Source organism: Oncorhynchus kisutch, unplaced genomic scaffold (genome assembly GCF_002021735.2).
Source record: "Oncorhynchus kisutch isolate 150728-3 unplaced genomic scaffold, Okis_V2 scaffold1466, whole genome shotgun sequence".
Lineage (NCBI taxonomy): Eukaryota > Metazoa > Chordata > Actinopteri > Salmoniformes > Salmonidae > Oncorhynchus > Oncorhynchus kisutch.
This window is the reverse complement of record NW_022263411.1, coordinates 8,466-31,506: the sequence shown is the minus strand read 5'-3', so window position 1 is coordinate 31,506 and position 23,041 is coordinate 8,466. Positions and strand designations below refer to the sequence as shown.

At 42.9% G+C, this 23,041-nt stretch overlaps 12 non-coding genes across 12 annotated transcripts; all 12 read left to right on the top strand.

The window, feature by feature from the left end:
* Positions 1-553: 553 nt before the first annotated feature.
* Positions 554-636, top strand: trnal-cag (transfer RNA leucine (anticodon CAG)). Its single transcript has one exon. It is a non-coding gene; the product is annotated as a tRNA-Leu (tRNA).
* Positions 637-1,603: 967 nt separating this feature from the next.
* On the top strand, positions 1,604-1,685 carry trnal-cag (transfer RNA leucine (anticodon CAG)). Its single transcript has one exon. It is a non-coding gene; the product is annotated as a tRNA-Leu (tRNA).
* Positions 1,686-2,678: 993 nt separating this feature from the next.
* Positions 2,679-2,761, top strand: trnal-cag (transfer RNA leucine (anticodon CAG)). Its single transcript has one exon. It is a non-coding gene; the product is annotated as a tRNA-Leu (tRNA).
* A 271-nt stretch (positions 2,762-3,032) lies between these two features.
* trnas-aga (transfer RNA serine (anticodon AGA)) lies at positions 3,033-3,114 on the top strand. The gene has a single exon. It is a non-coding gene; the product is annotated as a tRNA-Ser (tRNA).
* A 638-nt stretch (positions 3,115-3,752) lies between these two features.
* trnal-cag (transfer RNA leucine (anticodon CAG)) lies at positions 3,753-3,836 on the top strand. The gene has a single exon. It is a non-coding gene; the product is annotated as a tRNA-Leu (tRNA).
* A 982-nt stretch (positions 3,837-4,818) lies between these two features.
* On the top strand, positions 4,819-4,902 carry trnal-cag (transfer RNA leucine (anticodon CAG)). Its single transcript has one exon. It is a non-coding gene; the product is annotated as a tRNA-Leu (tRNA).
* A 265-nt stretch (positions 4,903-5,167) lies between these two features.
* Positions 5,168-5,249, top strand: trnas-aga (transfer RNA serine (anticodon AGA)). Its single transcript has one exon. It is a non-coding gene; the product is annotated as a tRNA-Ser (tRNA).
* A 631-nt stretch (positions 5,250-5,880) lies between these two features.
* trnal-cag (transfer RNA leucine (anticodon CAG)) lies at positions 5,881-5,963 on the top strand. The gene has a single exon. It is a non-coding gene; the product is annotated as a tRNA-Leu (tRNA).
* A 983-nt stretch (positions 5,964-6,946) lies between these two features.
* On the top strand, positions 6,947-7,029 carry trnal-cag (transfer RNA leucine (anticodon CAG)). Its single transcript has one exon. It is a non-coding gene; the product is annotated as a tRNA-Leu (tRNA).
* Positions 7,030-8,005: 976 nt separating this feature from the next.
* Positions 8,006-8,087, top strand: trnal-cag (transfer RNA leucine (anticodon CAG)). The gene has a single exon. It is a non-coding gene; the product is annotated as a tRNA-Leu (tRNA).
* Positions 8,088-9,420: 1,333 nt separating this feature from the next.
* On the top strand, positions 9,421-9,502 carry trnas-aga (transfer RNA serine (anticodon AGA)). The gene has a single exon. It is a non-coding gene; the product is annotated as a tRNA-Ser (tRNA).
* A 638-nt stretch (positions 9,503-10,140) lies between these two features.
* On the top strand, positions 10,141-10,222 carry trnal-cag (transfer RNA leucine (anticodon CAG)). Its single transcript has one exon. It is a non-coding gene; the product is annotated as a tRNA-Leu (tRNA).
* Positions 10,223-23,041: the final 12,819 nt, after the last annotated feature.

Here is a 23,041-nt window from a genome sequence, read left to right as displayed (position 1 = left end):
CTCCACAAGTACATAGGGATTAGTTGTCCTTTGGGATAGGATCCCTCACAACCTTTACACACCTGGTTATCCATCCTTCTAGCTTTATAGACCACAGTAGCATAGGTTTACAGGTTTGTAGTCAAGCCACAGATTTCAGGTGAGATCCCATGATACACTCAACAATACAACAACACGATTCTCATGAATAACCATGAAGCCTTTTCTAAGATTTCCCCCATTTTGACATGTGGACCTGTTGTCACTCTTACCCTGACGGATAGCTCCAGACACTTTTTTTGTCCTATCTGAGGCATTTTAATCATTTATATCAGAATGGCCATATTCTGAGGCCAGTTTAGCGTTCATTCAATGACATTTTACTACTCTTTTCCATTGAAGGCCATATTGAGGTTAAATCAATGACTGGAGTTTTTCATTGATAAAAACAAATGACTATTGAAAGTGCAAGTCGGTATCGTGCATACATTTATGGTCTCTGTGGTGATTGCGTTGCTGTCCTATTTCTACTTTACCCCATACTCTTTACCCGATACCCAGGTACTGTGCTGTAGTCAGGATGGCCGAGCGGTCTAAGGCGCTGCGTTCAGGTCGCAGTCTCCCATGGAGGCGTGGGTTCAAATCCCACTTCTGACAGTTGTTTAGTGCCTCTCAGGAGTCATGCTGCTTAGCAGTAATAATAAGATGATGAAATAACAATTATAATAAACACTCTCAAATGAAAACCTTCTGGAGCTGACCAAAGATCAAGGAATTAGAAAACAGCTGTACTTAATAATGAATGAGGGGAACAATTCTTTTTATTGCATTATAATGAGTTAATGAGTTACTGCATTGTCTTTCAGTTGTAAAATTATCACTTTCTGTAGGCTAGGCCCTGGTGGCCCATTCACTGCTGACAAGACTGTTGTCGTGGCCGAGTGTTAAGGCGATGGACTAGAATCCATTAGGATCTTCTGCGCAGGTTCGAATCCTGCCGACAACGAAATTGAATTTCTTGACCCCTCCGAGTTGAGTTTAGTCGTTTTTTATACCAATCATATCCTCAGATCTCCCCAAGTACATAGGGATTAGTTGTCCATTGGGATAGGATCCACCTCAACCTTACACACCTGGTTATCCATCCTTCTAAGCTTATAGACCACAGTAGCATAGGTTACAGGTTTGTAGTCAAGCCACAGATTTCAGGTGAGATCCCATGATACACTCAACAATACAACACACGATTCTCATGAATAACCATGAAGCCATTTTCTAAGATTTCCCCCATTTTGACATGTGGACCTGTTGTCACTCTTACCCTGACGGATAGCTCCAGACACTTTTTTGGTCCTATCTGAGGCATTTTATCATTTATAAGAATGGCCATATTCTGAGGCCAGTTTTAGCGTTCATTCAATGACGATTTACTACTCTTTTCCATTGAAGGCCATATTGAGGTTAAATCAATGACTGGAGTTTTTTCATTGATAAAACAAATGACTATTGAAAGTGCAAGTCGGTATCGTGCATACATTTACTGGTCTCTGTGTGATTGCGTTGCTGTGCCTATTTCTACTTTTACCCCATACTCTTTAACCCGATACCCAGGTACTGTGCTGTAGTCAGGATGGCCGAGCGGTCTAAGGCGCTGCGTTCAGGTCGCAGTCTCCCATGGAGGCGTGGTTCAAATCCCACTTCTGACAGTTGTTTAGTGCCTCTCAGGAGTCATGCTGCTTAGCAGTAATAATAAGATGATGAAATAACAATTATAATAAACACTCTCAATGAAAACTTTCTGGAGCTGACCAAGATCAAGGAAATTAGAAAACAGCTGTACTTAATAATGAATGAGGGAACAATTCTTTTATTGCATTATAATGAGTTAATGAGTTACTGCATTGTCTTTCAGTTGTAAAATTATCACTTTCTGTAGGCTATGCCTGGTGGCCCATTCACTGCTGACAAGACTGTTGTCGTGGCCGAGTGGTTAAGGCGATGGACTAGAAATCCCATGTAAGGATCTTCCTGCGCAGGTTTCCGAAGCCTGCCGACAACGAATGAATTTTCTTGACCCCTCCGGAGGTTGAAGGTTATCTGTTCCTTATACCAATCATATCCGCTCAGATCGCACAAGTACATAGGGAGTATTGGCCATTGGGATAGGATCCCAACCTCCACCGTTAACACATCTGTTAAGCCATCCTCTATCTAGCTTTATCGGACCACAATAGCATAGGTTAGCAGGGTGTGTAGTCAAGCCACAGATTTGCAGGTGAGATCCCAAGGATACACTCAACAATACAACAACACGATGCTCATGAAAGAACCATGAGCCATTTTCTAAGATTCCCCCATTTGACATGTGGACCTGTTGTCACTCTTACACCTGACGGATAGCTCCAGACACGTTTTTTGGTCCGATCTGAGGCATTTGTATCATTTAATTCAGAATGGTGCGCATATTCTGAGGACCAGTTAGCGTTAATTCAATGACGATTTACTACTCTTTTTCCATTGAAGGCCATATTGAGGTAAATCAATGACTGGAGTTTTTCATTGATAAAAACAAATGACTATTGAAAGTGCAAGTCGGTATCGTGCATACATTTACTGGTCTCTGTGGTGATTGCGTTGCTGTGCCTATTTCTAACTTTTACCCCATACTCTTTAAACCCGATACCCAGTACTGTGCTGTAGTCAGGATGGCCGAGCGGTCTAAGGCGCTGCGTTCAGGTCGCAGTCTCCCATGGAGGCGTGGGTTCAAATCCCACTTCTGACAGTTGTTTAGTGTGCCTCTCAGGAGTCATGCTGCTTAGCAGTAATAATAAGATGATGAAATAACAATTTATAATAAACACTCTCAAATGAAAACCTCTGGAGCTGACCAAAGATCAAGGAAATAGAAAACAGCTGTACTTAATAATGAATGAGGGGAACAATTCATTTTATTGCATTATAATGAGTTAATGAGTTACTGCATTGTCTTTCAGTTGTAAAATTATCACTTTCTGTAGGCTATGCCTGGTGGCCCATTCACTGCTGACAAGACTGTTGTCGTGGCCGAGTGGTTAAGGCGATGGACTAGAAATCCATTAGGATCTTCCTGCGCAGGTTCGAATCCTGCCGACAACGAAATTGAACTTTCTTGACCCCCTCCGGAGTTGAAGTTTAGTCGTGTTTCTTATACCAATCATATCCTCTCAGATCTCCACAAGTACATAGGGATTAGTTGTCCATTTCGGATAGGATCCCACCTCACACCCTTTTACACACCTGGTTATCCATCCTTCTAGCTCTATAGGCCACAGTAGCATAGGTTACAGGTTTGTAGTCAAGCCACAGATTCAGGTGAGATCCCATGATAACAATCAACAATACAACACACGATTCTCATGAATAACCATGAAGCCATTTTCTAAGATTTCCCCCATTTTGACATGTGGACCTGTTGTCACTCTTACCCTGACGGATAGCTCCAGACACTTTTTTGGTCCTATCTGAGGCATTTTATCATTTATATCAGAATGGTCCATTATTCTCGAGGCCAGTTTAGCGTTCATCAATGAAGATGTACACTCTTTTCCATTGAAGGCCATATTGATGTTAAATCAATGATGGAGGTTTTTCATTGATAAAAACAAATGACTATGAAAGTGCAAGTCGGTATCGTTGCATTACATTTAATGGTCTCTGGGTTTGATTTGCGTTGACTTGCCTATTTCTACTTTACCCCATACTCTTTAACCCGATACCCAGGTCTCATGTGAGTAGTCAGGATGGCCGAGCGGGTCTAAGGCGCTGCGTTCAGGTCGCAGTCTCCCATGGAGGCGTGGTTTCAAATCCCACTTCTGACAGTGTTTAGTGCCTCTCAGGAGTCATGCTGCTGTAGCAGTAAATAAAGATGATGAAATAAAAATTTAATAAACACTCTCAAATTGGAAAAACTTCTGGAGCTGACCAAAGATTCAAGGAATTAAAGAAAACAGCTGTAACTTATAATGAATGAGGGGAAAATTGTTTTATTGCATTAATAATAGAGATTATGGAGGTATCTGCATTGTCCTTCAGTTGTAAAATTATCGACTTTCTGTAGGCTATTGCCTGGTGGCCCATTCACTGCTGGACAAGACTGTTGTCGTGCCAGGAGTGGTTTAGGGCGAGTGGACTAGAAATCCTTAGATCTTCCTGCGCATGTTCGAATCCTCCCGACACAAACGAAATTGAATTTTCCTTCACCCGCCCTCCGAGGTTTAAGTTTAGGTCGTGTTTCTTATACAATCATATCCTCTCAGATCTCCACAAGTACTAGGGATTAGTTGTCCATTTGGGATAGGATCCCCCACACCTTTACAACACCTGGTTATTACATCCTCTAGCTTTATGAGACAGTAGCATAGGTTACAGGTTTGTAGTCCAGCCACAGATTCAGGTGAGATCCATGATACACCCACAATACAACAACACGATTCTCATGATAACCATGAAGCATTTTAAGATTTCCCCATTTGACATGTGGACCTGTTGTTCACTCTTACCCTGACGGATAGCTCCAGACACTTTTTTGGTCCTATCTGAGGCATTTTATCATTATATCAGAATGGCCATATTCTGAGGCCAGTTTAGCGTTCATATCATGACGATTTACTACTCTTTTCCATTGAAGGCCATATTGAGGTTAAATCATGACTGGAGTTTTCATTGATAAAAACAAATGACTATTGAAAGTGCAAGTCGGTATCGTGCATACATTTACTGGTCTCTGTGGTGATTGCGTTGCTGTGCCTATTTCTACTTTTACCCCATACTCTTAACCCGATACCCAGGTACTGTGCTGTAGTCAGGATGGCCGAGCGGTCTAAGGCGCTGCGTTCAGGTCGCAGTCTCCCATGGAGGCGTGGGTTCAAATCCCCACTTCTGACAGTTGTTTATGCCTCTCAGGAGTCATGCTGCTTAGCAGTAATAATAAGATGATGAAATAACAATTTATAATAAACACTCAAATGAAAACCTTCTGGAGCTGACCAAAGATCAAGGAAATTAGAAAACAGCTGTACTTAATAATGAATGAGGAACAATTTCATTTTATTGCATTATAATGATTAATGAGTTACTGCATGTCTTTCAGTTGTAAAATTATCACTTTCTGTAGGCTATGCCTGGTGGCCCATTCACTGCTGACAAGACTGTTGTCGTGGCCGAGTGGTTAAGGCGATGGACTAGAAATCCATTAGGATCTTCCTGCGCAGGTTCGAATCCTGCCGACAACGAAATTGAACTTTCTTGACCCCTCCGGAGGTTGAAGTTTAGTCGTGTTTCTTATACCAATCATATCCTCTCAGATCTCCACAATACATAGGGATTAGTTGTCCATTTGGGATAGGATCCCACCTCACACCTTTACACACCTGGTTATCCATCCTTCTAGCTTTATAGGCCACAGTAGCATAGGTTACAGGTTTTGTAGTCAAGCCACAGATTTCAGGTGAGATCCCATGATACACTCAACATACAACAACACGATTCTCATGAATAACCATGAAGCCATTTTCTAAGATTTCCCCCATTTTGACATGTGGACCTGTTGTCACTCTTACCCTGACGGATAGCTCCAGACACTTTTTTTGTCCTATCTGAGGCATTTTATCATTTATATCAGAATGGCCATATTCTGAGGCCAGTTTAGCGTTCATTCAATGACGATTTACTACTCTTTTCCATTGAAGGCCATATTGAGGTTAAATCAATGACTGGAGTTTTTTCATTGATAAAACAAATGACTATTGAAAGTGCAAGTCGTATCGTGCATACATTACTGGTCTCTGTGGTGATTGCGTTGCTGTGCCTATTTCTACTTTTAACCCCATACTCTTTAACCCGATACCCAGGTACTGTGCTGTAGTCAGGATGGCCGAGCGGTCTAAGGCGCTGCGTTCAGGTCGCAGTCTCCCATGGAGGCGTGGGTTCAAATCCCACTTCTGACAGTTGTTTAGTGCCTCTCAGGAGTCATGCTGCTTAGCAGTAATAATAAGATGATGAAATAACAATTTATAATAAACACTCTCAAATGAAAACCTTCTGGAGCTGACCAAAGATCAAGGAAATTAGAACAGCTGTACTTAATAATGAATGAGGGAACAATTCATTTTATTGCATTATAATGAGTTAATGAGTTACTGCATTGTCTTTCAGTTGTAAAATTATCACTTTCTGTAGGCTATGCCTGGTGGCCCATTCACTGCTGACAAGACTGTTGTCTGGCCGAGTGGTTAGGCGATGGACTAGAAATCCATTAGGATCTTCCTGCGCAGGTTCGAATCCGCCGACAACGAAATTGAATTTTCTTGACCCCTCCGGAGGTTGAAGTTTAGTCGTGTTTCTTCTTATACCAATCATATCCTCTCAGATCTCCACAAGTACATAGGGATTAGTTGTCCATTTGGGATGGATCCCACCTCACACCTTTACACACCTGGTTATCCATCCTTCTAGCTCTATAGACCAGTAGCATAGGTTACAGGTTTGTAGTCAAGCACAGATTTCAGGTGAGATCCCATGATACACTCAACAATACAACAACACGATTCTCATGAATAACCATGAAGCATTTCTAGATTTCCTTCCCCCATTTTGACATGTGGACCTGTGTCACTCACTCTTACCGACGGATAGCTCCAGACACTTTTTTGGTCCTATCTGAGGCATTTTATCATTTATATCAGAATGGCCATATTCTGAGGCCATTTAAGCGTTCATTCAATGACGATTTACTACTCTTTTCCATTGAAGGCCATATTGAGGTTAAATCAATGACTGGAGTTTTTCATTGATAAAAACAAATGACTATTGAAAGTGCAAGTCGGTATCGTGCATACATTTACTGGTCTCTGTGGTGATTGCGTTGCTGTGCCTATTTCTACTTTTACACCCATACTCTTTAACCCGATACCCCAGGTACTGTGCTGTAGTCAGGATGGCCGAGCGGTCTAAGGCGCTGCGTTCAGGTCGCAGTCTCCCATGGAGGCGTGGGTTCAAATCCCACTTCTGACAGTTGTTTAGTGCCTCTCAGGAGTCATGCTGCTTAGCAGTAATATAAGATAATGAGAATAACATTTATAATAAACACTCTCAAATGAAAACCTTCTGGAGCTGACCAAAGATCAAGGAATTAGAAAACAGCTGTACTTAATAATGAATGAGGGGAACAATTCATTTTATTGCATTATAATGAGTTAATGAGTTACTGCATTGTCTTTCAGTTGTAAATTATCACTTTCTGTAGGCTATGCCTGGTGCCCATTCTGTGCTGACAAGACTGTTGTCGTGGCCGAGTGGTTAAGGCGATGGACTAGAATCCATTAGGATCTTCCTGCGCAGGTTCGAATCCTGCCGACAACGAATTGAATTTTCTTGACCCCTCCGGAGGTTGAAGTTTAGTCGTTTTCTTATACCAATCATATCCTCTCAGATCTCCACAAGTACATAGGGATTAGTTGTCCATTTGGGATAGGATCCCTCACACCTTTACACACCTGGTTATCCATCCTTCTAGCTTTATAGACCACAGTAGCATAGGTTACAGGTTTGTAGTCAAGCCACAGATTTCAGGTGAGATCCCATGATACACTCAACAATAACAACAACACGATTCTCATGAATAACCATGAAGCCATTTTCTAAGATTTCCCCCATTTTGACATGTGGACCTGTTGTCACTCTTACCCTGACGGATAGCTCCAGACACTTTTTTGGTCCTATCTGAGGCATTTTATCATTTATATCAGAATGGCCATATTCTGAGGCCAGTTTAGCGTTCATTCAATACGATTTACTACTCTTTTCCATTGAAGGCCATATTGAGGTTAAATCAATGACTGGAGTTTTTTCATTGATAAAAACAATGACTATTGAAAGTGCAAGTCGTATCGTGCATACATTTACTGGTCTCTGTGGTGATTGCGTGCTGTGCCTATTTCTACTTTTACCCCATACTCTTTAACACCCGATACCCAGGTACTGTGCTGTCGTCCGATGGCCGAGCGGTCTAAGGCGCTGCGTTCAGGTCGCAGTCTCCCATGGAGGCGTGGGTTCAAATCCCACTTCTGACAGTTGTTTTAGTGCCTCTCAGGAGTCATGCTGCTTAGCAGTAATAATAAGATGATGAAATAACAATTATAATAACACTCTCAAATGAAAACCTTCTGGAGCTGACCAAGATCAAGGAAATTAGAAACCAGCTGTACTTAATAATGATGAGGGGAACAATTCATTTTATTGCATTATAATGAGTTAATGAGTTACCTGCATTGCTTTCATTGTAAAATTATCACTTTCTGTAGGCTATGCCTGGTGGCCCATTCACTGCTGACAAGACTGTTGTCGTGGCCGAGGGTTAAGCGATGGACTAGAAATCCATTAGGATCTTCCTGCGCAGTTTCGAATCCTGCCGACAACGAAATTGAATTTCTTGACCCCTCCGGAGGTTGAAGTTTAGTCGTGTTTCTTATACCAATCATATCCTCTCAGATCTCCACAAGTACATAGGGATTAGTTGTCCATTTGGATAGGATCCCACCTCACACCTTTACACACCTGGTTATCCATCCTCCTTCTAGCTCTATAGACCACAGTAGCATAGGTTACAGGTTTGTAGTCAAGCCACAGATTTCAGGTGAGATCCCATGATACACTCAACATACAACAAACACGATTCTCATGAATAACCATGAAGCCATTTTCTAAGATTTCCCCCATTTTTGACATGTGGACCTGTTGTCACTCTTACCCTGACGGATAGCTCCAGACACTTTTTTGGTCCTATCTGAGGCATTTTATCATTTATATCAGATGGCCATATTCTGAGGCCAGTTTATAGCGTTCATTCAATGACGATTTAACTACTCTTTTCCATTGAAGGCCATATTGAGGTTAAATCAATGACTGGAGTTTTTCATTTGATAAAAACAAATGACTATTGAAGTGCAAGTCGGTATCGTGCATACATTTACTGGTCTCTGTGGTGATTGCGTTGCTGTGCCTATTTCTACTTTTACCCCCTACTCTTTAACCCTACCCAGGTACTGTGCTGTAGTCAGATGGCGAGCGGTCTAAGGCGCTGCGTTCAGGTCGCAGTCTCCCATGGAGGCGTGGGTTCAAATCCCACTTCTGACAGTTGTTTAGTGCCTCTCAGAGTCATGCTGCTTAGCAGTATAATAAGATGATGAAATAACAATTTATAATAAACACTCTCAAATAAAACCTTCTGGAGCTGACCAAAGATCAAGGAAATTAGAAAACAGCTGTACTTAATAATGAATGAGGGAACAATTCTTTTATTGCATTATAATGAGTTAATGAGTTACTGCATTGTCTTTCATTGTAAAATAAAATTATCACTTTTCTGTAGCTATGCCTGGTGGCCCATTCACTGCTGACAAGACTGTTGTCGTGGCCGAGTGGTTAAGGCGATGGACTAGAAATCCATTAGGATCTCCCTGCGCAGGTTCGAATCCTGCCGACAACGAAATTGAATTTTCTTGACCCCTCCGGAGGTTTGAAGTTTAGTCGTGTTTCTTATACCAATCATATCCTCTCAGATCTCCACAAGTACATAGGGATTAGTTGTCCATTTGGGATAGGATCCCACCTCACACTTTACACACCTGGTTATCCATCCTTCTAGCTCTATAGGCCACAGTAGCATAGTTACAGGTTTGTAGTCAAGCCACAGATTTCAGGTGAGATCCCATGATACACTCAACAATACAACAACACGATTCTCATGAATAACCATGAAGCCATTTTCTAAGATTTCCCCCATTTTGACATGTGGACCTGTTGTCACTCTTACCTGACGGATAGCTCCAGACACTTTTTTGGTCCTATCTGAGGCATTTTATCATTTATAATCAGATGGCCATATTCTGAGGCCAGTTTAAGCGTTCATTCAATGACGATTTACTACTCTTTTCCATTGAAGGCCATATTGAGGTTAAATCAATGACTGGAGTTTTTCATTGATAAAAACAAATGACTATTGAAAGTGCAAGTCGGTATCGTGCATACATTTACTGGTCTCTGTGGTGATTGCGTTGCTGTGCCTTTTCTCTACTTTTACCCCATACTCTTTAAACTCAACCCGATACCCAGTACTGTGCTGTAGTCAGGATGGCGAGCGGTCTAAGGCGCTGCGTTCAGGTCGCAGTCTCCCATGGAGGCGTGGGTTCAAATCCCACTTCTGACAGTTTTTAGTGCCTCTCAGGAGTCATGCTGCTTAGCAGTAATAATAAGAATGATGAATAACAATTTATAATAAACACTCTCAATGAAAACCTCTGGAGCTGACCAAAGATCAAGGAAATTAGAAAACAGCTGTACTTAATAATGAATGAGGGGAACAATTCTTTTATTGCATTATAATGAGTTAATGAGTTACTGCATTGTCTTTCAGTGTGTAAAATTATCACTTTCTGTAGGCTATGCCTGGTGGCCCATTCACTGCTGACAAGACTGTTGTCGTGGCCGAGTGGTTAAGGGATGGACTAGAATCCATTAGGATCTTCCTGTCGCAGGTTCGAATCCTGCCGACAACGAAATTGAATTTTCTTGACCCCTCCGGAGGTTGAAGTTTAGTCGTGTTTCTTATACCAATCATATCCTCTCAGATCTCCACAAGTACATAGGGATTAGTTGTCCATTTGGGATAGGATCCCACACTCACACCTTTACACCCTGGTTATCCATCCTCTAGCTTTATAGACCACAGTAGCATAGGTTACAGGTTTGTAGTCAAGCCACAGATTTCAGGTGAGATCCCATGATACACTCAACAATACAACAACACGATTCTCATGAATAACCATGAAGCCATTTCTAAGATTTCCCCCATTTTGACATGTGGACCTGTTGTCACTCTTACCCTGACGGATAGCTCCACACTTTTGGTCCTATCTGAGGCATTTTATCATTTATATCAGAATGGCCATATTCTGGAATATATACAGTATATACACGGTATAGTACAGGGGTAATATCTATATAAACTACTGTAGTGAATATATACAGTATATATACAGGGGTAATATCTATATAAACTACTGTAGTGTATATATACAGTGTAGTACAGGGGTAATATCTATATAAACTACTGTAGTGAATATATACAGTATATATACAGGGGTAAAATCTATATAAACTGCAGTAGTGAATATATACAGTATATACACGGTATAGTACAGGGGTAATATGTCACGCACTGACCTTAGTTATCTCTGTTTTCTATATATTTTGGTTAGGTCAGGGTGTGACTAGGGTGGGTACTCTAGTTTTTGTAGGTCTAGGGGTTTTGTAGGTCTAGGGGTTTTGTATGTCTAGGGGTTTTGTAGGTCTAGGGGTTTTGTAGGTCTAGGGGTTTTGTAGGTCTAGGGGTTTTGTATGTCTAGGGGGTTTTGTAGGTCTAGGGGTTTTGTAGGTCTAGGGGTTTTGTAGGTCTAGGGGTTTTGTAGATCTAGGGGTTTGTATGTCTAGGGGTTTTGTAGGTCTAGGGGTTTTGTAGGTCTAGGGGTTTTGTAGGTCTAGGGGTTTTGTAGATCTAGGGGTTTTGTATGTCTAGGGGTTTTGTAGGTCTAGGGGTTTTGTAGGTCTAGGGGTTTTGTAGATCTAGGGGTTTGTAGGTCTAGGGGTTTCGTAGGTCTATGGGTTTCGAATGTCTAGGGTTTTTGTATGTCTATGTTGGCCTGATATAGTTCCCAATCAGAGACAGCTGTTTATCATTGTCTCTGATTGGGGATCATATTTAGGCAGGCCTTTTTCCCCACTTTCTGGTGTGGGATCTTGACTATGTGTAGTTGCCTGTCAGCACTATATTGTACAGCTTCATGTTTCATTTGTTTATTTTGTTAGTTTGTTCGGTGTTCATTTTTTAAATAAAGAGAATGTACGAATACCACATACCACATGCGCCTTGGTCCGATCCTCTCAATGAACGTGAACATAGTATCTATGTAAACTACTGTAGTGAATATATACAGTGTAGTACAGGGGTAATATCTATATCAACTACTGTAGTGAATATATACAGTATATATACAAGGGTAATATCTATATAAACTACTGTAGTGGAATATATACAATATATATACAAGGGTAATATCTATATAAACTACTGTAGTGAATATATACAGTACAGTACAGGGGTAATATCTATATCAACTACTGTAGTGAATATATACAGTATATATACAAGGGTAATAACTATATAAACTACTGTAGTGAATATATACAATATATATATATATACAGTCTAGTACAGGGGTGATAACTATATAAACTGCAGTATTGAATATATACAGTATATACACAGTATAGTACAGGGGAAATATCTATATAAACTACTGTAGTGAATATATACAGTATATATATATACAGTGTAGTACAGGGGAATATCTATATAAACTACTGTAGTGAATATATACAGTATATATATTTACAGTGTAGTACAGGGGAAATATCTATATAAACTACTGTAGTGAATATATACAGTATATATATATACAGTATAGTACAGGGGAAATATCTATATAAACTACTGTAGTGAATATATACAGTATATATATATACAGTGTAGTACAGGGGTAATAACTATATAAACTACTGTATTGAAAATATACAGCATATGTACTGCAGCAGTGAATATATACAGTATGTATACAGGGGTAATATCTATATAAACTACTGTAGTGAATATATACAGTATGTATACAGGGGTAATATCTATATAAACTACTGTAGTGAATATATACAGTGTAGTACAGGGGTAATATCTATATAAACTACTGTAGTGAATATATACAGTATGTATACAGGGTAATATCTATATCAACTACTGTAGTGAATATATACAGTATATATATATACAGTGTAGTACAGGGGTAATATCTATATAAACTACTGTAGTGAATATATACAGTATATATACAGGGGTAATATCTATATCAACTACTGTAGTGAATATATACAATATATATACAGGGGTAATATCTATATCAACTACTGTAGTGAATATATACAATTATTTACAGTGTAGTACAGGGGTAATATCTATATAAACTACTGTAGTGAATATATACAGTATATATACAGTATAATGCAGGGGTGTACATAGTGGGTGTACATAGTGGGTGTACATAGTGGGGTGTACATAGTGGGGTGTACATAGTGAGTGTACATAGTGGGTGTACATAGTGGGTGTACATAGTGGGTGTACATAGTGGGTGTACATAGTGAGTGTACATAGTGGGTGTACATAGTGGGTGTACATAGTGGGGTGTACATAGTGGGTGTACATAGTGCAACAGCAGTGTTGTGTAGTTGTCAGTAAACAGGTCAGCGATGGCTCCATTACAGTGTCTTCATCCCTCTGTTAGTCTGCATGTGTCTGTAAGGGTAGTCTATGTGTTTGTGTTCTAGATGTAGGATTCATTGACCTCAGAGCTGCTAATGAGTCCCACCATCTCCTCCATTACTGCCTCAGAGCTGCTAATGAGTCCCACCATCATCCTCCATTACTGTCTCAGAGCTGCTAATGAGTCCCACCATCTCCTCCATTACTGTCTCAGAGCTGCTAATGATTCCCACCATCTCCTCCATTACTGTCTCAGAGCTGCTAATGAGTCACACCATCTCCTCCATTACTGTCTCAGAGCTGCTAATGAGTCCCACCATCTCCTCCATTACTGCCTCAGAGCTGCTAATGAGTCCCACCATCTCCTACATTACTGCCTCAGAGCTGCTAATGAGTCCCACCATCTCCTCCATTACTGTCTCAGAGCTGCTAATGAGTCACACCATCTCCTCCATTACTGTCTCAGAGCTGCTAATGAGTCCCACCATCTCCTACATTACTGCCTCAGAGCTGCTAATGAGTCCCACCATCTCCTCCATTACTGTCTCAGAGCTGCTAATGAGTCCCACCATCTCCTACATTACTGCCTCAGAGCTGCTAATGAGTCCCACCATCTCCTCCATTACTGTCTCAGAGCTGCTAATGAGTCACACCATCTCCTCCATTACTGTCTCAGAGCTGCTAATGAGTCCCACCATCTCCTACATTACTGCCTCAGAGCTGCTAATGAGTCCCACCATCTCCTCCATTACTGTCTCAGAGCTGCTAATGAGTCCCACCATCTCCTCCATTACTGTCTCAGAGCTGCTAATGAGTCACACCATCTCCTCCATTACTGCCTCAGAGCTGCTAATGAGTCCCACCATCTCCTCCATTACTGTCTCAGAGCTGCTAATGAGTCACACCATCTCCTCCATTACTGTCTCAGAGCTGCTAATGAGTCCCACCATCTCCTCCATTACTGCCTCAGAGCTGCCAAATGAGTCCCACCATCTCCTCCATTACTGTCTCAGAGCTGCTAATGAGTCACACCATCTCCTCCATTACTGTCTCAGAGCTGCTAATGAGTCCCACCATCTCCTCCATTACTGCCTCAGAGCTGCTAATGAGTCCCACCATCTCCTCCATTACTGTCTCAGAGCTGCTAATGAGTTCCACCATCTCCTACATTACTGCCTCAGAGCTGCTAATGAGTCCCACCATCTCCTCCATTACTGCAGATTTTCTATGAGAGTCCTAAGTCATATGTGTTCCACTTTACAGCTCCTTTCCCTATGACTCCAGCAGGTATCTCCTCTCTACTTTCTATGGCTGCAGGGGCAGTATTGAGTAGCTTGAATGAAAAGGTGCCCATTGTAAACAGCCAGCTCCTCAGTCTCAGTTGCTAATATATGCATATTATTCGTAGTATTGGATAGAAAACACTCTGAAGTTTCTAAAACTGTTTGAATTATGTCTGCGAGCATAACAGAACTCATATTGCTGGCAAAAACCTGAGAAATTCCACTTCCTGTTTGTATTTTTTCTGGGGGAGGCAGATTTTCAACCAAGCTCTCATTGAAATTACAGAGAGATATGGATGAGTTTTCACTTCCTACGCCTTCCACTAGATGTCAACAGTCAGTAGAACTTTGTCTGATGACTCTAATGTGAAGGGGGGTCGATTGACACAGGAAATAGTCACCACAGCCATGAGTGGACCATACTTTCACCAGGCGCGTTCACAGATGAAGGACCTGCGTTCCATCGCTCATCTGAAGTCATTCTAATTCTCCGGTTGGAACGTTATTCAAGATGTATGTAAACAACATTCTAAAGATTGATTCAATACATCGTTTCACATGTTTCTATTGACTGTTACGGAACTTTTGGACATTTCGTCATGCTATAGTGGACGCGCTTTGTGACTTTGGAATTGTTTACCAAATGCGCTAACCCAAGTAGCTAATTGGACATATATAACGGACATTTTCAAACAAATCAAGCATTTATTGTGGACCTGGGATTCCTAGGAGTGCATTCTGATGAAGTTCATCAAAGGTAAGGAAACATTTATCATGTATTTTCTGGTTTGTGTTGACTCCAGACATGGAGGCTAATTTGGCTACTGTTCTGAGCTCCGTCTCAGATTATTGCATGGGTTGCTTTTTCCGTAAACTTAAAAAAAAAATCTGACACAGTGGTTGCATTAAGGAGAGGTTAATCTATAATTCCATGTGTATAACTTGTATTATCATCTACATTTATGATGAGTATTTCTGTTGAAACGATATGGCTATGCAAAATCACTTGATGTTTTTGGAACTAGTGAATCTAATACGCCAATGTAAACTCTGATTTTATTATATAAATATGAACTTTATCAAACAAAACATGCATGTATTGTGTAACATGAAGTCCTATGAGTGTCATCTGATGAAGATCATTCAAGGTTAGTGATTCATTTTATCTTTATTTATGATTTTTGTGAATGCTATATTTCGCTGGAAAATGGCTGTGCTTATTGTGGTTTGGTGGAGACCAAACATAATCGTTTGTAGTGCTTTTGCTGAAAAGCCTATTTGAAATCAGACACTTTGGTGGGATTAACAACAAGATGAACATTAAAATGATATAAGACACATGTATGTTTTAGGAACTGTAATTATGAGATTTCTGTGGTTTGAATTTGGCGCACTCTATTTTCACTGGTAGTTGTCATATCGATCCCGTTAGCGGGATTGCAGCCATAACACGTTTTTAAAGCAGCTCTTTCCTCTCTACTGAGATGTTCTGACATTTAAAGAAGCTCTCTCCTCTCCACTGAGATGTTCTGACATTTAAAGAAGCTCTCTCCTCTCCACTGTGATGTTCTGACATTTAAAGCAGCTCTCTCCTCTCCACTGTGATGTTCTGACATTTAAGCAGCTCTCTCCTCTCCACTGAGATGTTCTCCGTTGTTATGTTTTCAGCCTCCCAGTCTCTCAGCCAGTCATTATGCTTTCAGCCTCCCAGCCAGTCATTATGTTTTCAGCCTCCCAGTCTCCCAGCCAGTCATTATGTTTTCAGCCTCCCAGTCTCTCCGCCAGTCATTATGTTTTCAGCCTCCCAGTCTCTCAGCCAGTCATTGTGTTTTCAGTCTCCCAGCCAGTCATTATGTTTTCAGCCTCCCAGTCTCCCAGCCAGTCATTGTGTTATCAGCCTCCCAGTCTCCCAGCCAGTCATTATGTTTTCAGCCTCCCAGTCTCCCAGCCAGTCATTGTGTTTTCAGTCTCCCAGCCAGTCATTATGTTTTCAGCCTCCCAGTCTCCCAGCCAGTCATTATGTTTTCAGCCTCCCAGTCTCCCAGCCAGTCATTGTGTTTTCAGCCTCCCAGCCATAGTCTCTCTTCCTTCATCTTAGCCAGCCTCCAGCTCTATAGCCCCCCAGCTCCCCAGCTCCCTACTAGTAACCACCCTCTGGGGAATAAGGCCAAGGACCAGGGGCCACTCAGTAATTGCTGCAGGTAGGTGACCTTCAAGTGTGTGTGTGTGTGGGGGGGGGTGGGTGGGTGGGTGTGTGTGGGGGGGTCAAGGGAGGCGTCATGACAATTTATTTTCCTCTCTTCTTCCGCCGCCAGCCCAATTGAGTCTTTTGGCAGAGAGAGGAAGCATAGCTGGAACTAAGGAAGAGACTTACAGCTTTCTGAGGGTTGCGTCACAATTTGCACCCCATTCCCTATATAGTGCACTACTTCTGACCTAAACCCTATGGGCCCTATAAAGGGAATAGGGTGCCATTTAGACAACCATTGAAATCCAGCTTCTCCCCTCCATAAAGTCTAATAGAGAGTCACCTTTAGTAACAGACCATAAAGTCACCTTTAGTAACGGACCATAAAGTCACCTTTAGTAACAGACCGTAAAGTCACCTTTAGTAACAGACCATAAAGTCACCTTTAGTAACGGACCATAAAGTCACCTTTAGTAACGGACCATAAAGTCACCTTTAGTAACAGACCATAAAGTCACCTTTAGTAACGGACCATAAAGTCACCTTTAGTAACGGACCATAAAGTCTAATAGAATCACCTTTAGTAACGGACCATAAAGTCACCTTTAGTAACGGACCATAAAGTCTAATAGAGAATCACCTTTAGTAACGGACCATAAAGTCACCTTTAGTAACGGACCATAAAGTCACCTTTAGTAACGGACCATAAAGTCACCTTTAGTAACGGACCATAAAGTCTAATAGAGAATCACCTTTAGTAACGGACCATAAAGTCACCTTTAGTAACGGACCATAAAGTCACCTTTAGTAACGGACCATAAAGTCACCTTTAGTAACGGACCATAAAGTCACCTTTAGTAACGGACCATAAAGTCACCTTTAGTAACGGACCATAAAGTCACCTTTAGTAACGGACCATAAAGTCTAATAGAGAGTCACCTTTAGTAACGGTCCAGAACTGAGCCCACTAGATTGTAACGCTCGTCCTCTTCTTCTGACGAGGAGTAGCAAGGATCGGACCAAAGCGCAGCGTGGTTCATGTTCATGACGATATTTATTCAACTCAGAACACTAATACAAAATACCAACGAGAATGAAAACGAAACGAAACAGTCCTGTCTGGTGACGAAGCACAAGTGGGAAAAGGCTACCTAAGTATGATTCTCAATCAGAGACAACTAACGTCACCTGCCTCTGACTGAGAACCATACCAGCCCAAACGCAAAAACACAACATAGAAAACGGAACATAGACAAACCCACCCAACTCACGCCCTGACCATACTAAAACAACAGACAACCACCCAACTCACGCCCTGACCATACTAAAACAACAGACAACCCACCCAACTCACGCCCTGACCATACTAAAACAACAGACAAACCCACCCAACTCACGCCCTGACCATACTAAAACAACAGACAAACCCACCCAACTCACGCCCTGACCATACTAAACACAACAGACAACCCACCCAACTCACGCCCTGACCATACTAAAACAACAGACAACCCACCCAACTCACACCCTGACCACACTAAACAACAGACAACCCACCCAACTCACACCCCTGACCATACTAAAACAACAGACAACCCACCCAACTCACACCCTGACCATACTAAACAACAGACAACCCACCCAACTCACGCCCCTGACCATACTAAACAACAGACAACCCACCCAACTCACGCCCTGACCACACTAAAACAACAGACAACCCACCCAACTCACACCCTGACCATACTAAAACAACAGACAACCCACCCAACTCACACCCTGACCATACTAAAACAACAGACAACCCACCCAACTCACGCCCTGACCACACTAAAACAACAGACAACCCACCCAACTCACGCCCTGACCATACTAAAACAACAGACAACCCACCCAACTCACACCCTGACCATACTAAAACAACAGACAACCCACCCAACTCACGCCCTGACCATACTAAAACAACTGACAACCCACCCAACTCACACCCTGACCACACTAAACCTAACATAGACAACCCACCCAACTCACACCCTGACCATACTAACCTAACATAGACAACCCACCCAACTCACGCCCTGACCACACTAAAACAACAGACAACCCACCCAACTCACACCCTGACCATACTAACCTAAACATAGACAACCCACCCAACTCACGCCCTGACCACACTAAAACAACAGACAACCCACCCAACTCACGCCCTGACCATACTAAAACAACAGACAACCCACCCAACTCACACCCTGACCACACTAAAACAACAGACAACCCACCCAACTCACACCCTGACCATACTAAAACAACAGACAACCCACCCAACTCACACCCTGACCACACTAAACCTAACATAGACAACCCACCCAACTCACACCCTGACCATACTAAACCTAACATAGACAACCCACCCAACTCACGCCCCTGACCACACTAAAACAACAGACAACCCACCCAACTCACGCCCTGACCACACTAAAACAACAGACAACCCACCCAACTCACACCCTGACCAAACTAAAACAACAGACAACCCACCCAACTCACGCCCTGACCACACTAAAACAACAGACAACCCATCCAACTCACGCCACTGACCATACTAAAACAACAGGACAACCCACCCAACTCACACCCTGACCATACTAAAACAACAGACAACCCACCCAACTCACACCCTGACCACACTAAAACAACAGACAACCCATCCAACTCACACCCTGACCAAACTAAAACAACAGACAACCCACCCAACTCACGCCCTGACCATACTAAAACAACAGACAACCCACCCAACTCACACCCTGACCACACTAAAACAACAGACAACCCATCCAACTCACACCCTGACCAAACTAAAACAACAGACAACCCACCCAACTCACGCCCCCTGACCATACTAAAACAACAGACAACCCACCCAACTCACACCCTGACCACACTAAAACAACAGACAACCCATCCAACTCACACCCTGACCAAACTAAAACAACAGACAACCCACCCAACTCACGCCCTGACCATACTAAAACAACAGACAACCCACCCAACTCACACCCTGACCACACTAAACCTAACATAGACAACCCACCCAACTCACACCCTGACCATACTAAACCTAACATAGACAACCCACCCAACTCACGCCCTGACCACACTAAAACAACAGACAACCCACCCAACTCACACCCTGACCATACTAAACCTAACATAGACAACCCACCCAACTCACGCCCTGACCACACTAAAACAACAGACAACCCACCCAACTCACGCCCCTGACCATACTAAAACAACAGACAACCCACCCAACTCACACCCTGACCACACTAAAACAACAGACAACCCACCCAACTCACACCCTGACCATACTAAAACAACAGACAACCCACCCAACTCACACCCTGACCACACTAAACCTAACATAGACAACCCACCCAACTCACACCCTGACCATACTAAACCTAACATAGACAACCCACCCAACTCACGCCCTGACCACACTAAAACAACAGACAACCCACCCAACTCACACCCTGACCATACTAAACCTAACATAGACAACCCACCCAACTCACGCCCTGACCACACTAAAACAACAGACAACCCACCCAACTCACGCCCTGACCATACTAAAACAACAGACAACCCACCCAACTCACACCCTGACCATACTAAAACAACAGACAACCCACCCAACTCACACCCTGACCACACTAAACCTAACATAGACAACCCACCCAACTCACCACCCTGACCATACTAAACCTAACATAGACAACCCACCCAACTCACGCCCTGACCACACTAAAACAACAGACAACCCACCCAAACTCACACCCTGACCATACTAAACCTAACATAGACAACCCACCCAACTCACGCCCTGACCACACTAAAACAACAGACAACCCACCCAACTCACGCCCTGACCACACTAAAACAACAGACAACCCACCCAACTCACACCCTGACCAAACTAAAACAACAGACAACCCACCCAACTCACGCCCTGACCACACTAAAACAACAGACAACCCATCCAACTCACGCCCTGACCATACTAAAACAACAGACAACCCACCCAACTCACACCCTGACCATACTAAACAACAGACAACCCACCCAACTCACACCCTGACCACACTAAAACAACAGACAACCCATCCAACTCACACCCTGACCAAACTAAAACAACAGACAACCCACCCAACTCACGCCCTGACCATACTAAAACAACAGACAACCCACCCAACTCACACCCTGACCATACTAAACCTACATAGACAACCCACCCAACTCACGCCCTGACCACACTAAAACAACAGACAACCCACCCAACTCACACCCTGACCATACTAACCTAACATAGACAACCCACCCAACTCACGCCCTGACCACACTAAAACAACAGACAACCCACCCAACTCACGCCCTGACCATACTAAAACAACAGACAACCCACCCAACTCACACCCTGACCATACTAAAACCAACAGACAACCCACCCCAACTCACACCCTGACCACACTAAACCTAACATAGACAACCCACCCAACTCACACCCTGACCATACTAAACCTAACATAGACAACCCACCCAACTCACGCCCTGACCACACTAAAACAACAGACAACCCACCCAACTCACACCCTGACCATACTAAACCTAACATAGACAACCCACCCAACTCACGCCCTGACCACACTAAAACAACAGACAACCCACCCAACTCACGCCCTGACCACACTAAAACAACAGACAACCCACCCAACTCACACCCTGACCAAACTAAAACAACAGACAACCCACCCAACTCACGCCCTGACCACACTAAAACAACAGGACAACCCATCCAACTCACGCCCTGACCATACTAAAACAACAGACAACCCACCCAACTCACACCCTGACCATACTAAAACAACAGACAACCCACCCAACTCACACCCTGACCACACTAAAACAACAGACAACCCATCCAACTCACACCCTGACCAAACTAAAACAACAGACAACCCACCCAACTCACGCCCTGACCATACTAAAACAACAGACAACCCACCCAACTCACACCCTGACCACACTAAAACAACAGACAACCCACCCAACTCACACCCTGACCACACTAAACAACAGACAACCCACCCAACTCACGCCCTGACCATACTAAAACAACAGACAACCCACCCAACTCACACCCTGACCATACTAAAACAACAGACAACCCACCCAACTCACGCCCTGACCATACTAAAACAACAGACAACCCACCCAACTCACACCCTGACCACACTAAACAACAGACAACCCACCCAACTCACACCCTGACCATACTAAAAACAACAGACAACCCACCCAACTCACGCCCTGACCATACTAAAACAACAGACAACCCACCCAACTCACGCCCTGGACCATACTAAAACAACAGACAACCCACCCAACTCACGCCCTGACCATACTAAAACAACAGACAACCCACCCAACTCACGCCCTGACCATACTAAAACAACAGACAACCCAACCCAACTCACACCCTGACCATACTAAAACAACAGACAACCCACCCCAACTCACACCCTGACCATACTAAAACAACAGACAACCCACCCAACTCACACCCTGACCATACTAAACAACAGACAACCCACCCAACTCACACCCTGACCACACTAAAACAACAGACAACCCACCCAACTCACACCCTGACCATACTAAAACAACAGACAACCCACCCAACTCACGCCCTGACCACACTAAAACATAGACAAAACAGAACGTGACATAGATGTGCTTTTGCCAGCCAAAGAATATTGACAGAATATTGGGGCGGCAGGATAGCCTAGTGGTTAGAGTGTTGGACTAGTAACCGGAAGGTTGCAAGTTCAAACCCCGAGATGACAAGGTACAAATCTATTGTTCTATCCCTGAACAAGGCAGTTAACCCACTGTTCCTAGGCCGTCATTGTAAATAAGAATTTGTTCTTAACTGACTTACCTAGTTAGATAAAACATCTTTCTTATTACTCTTAGAGTCTTAGAGTACGGCACCACTCGGAGGCCCCTGTTTGATACCATCCCATTTATTCCACTCCAGCCAATGCTATGAGCCCGTCCTCCCAAATGAAGGTGCCACCAGCCGCCTGTGCTCTCCATCCGACCTATAATCCCATCTGTAAAATATAC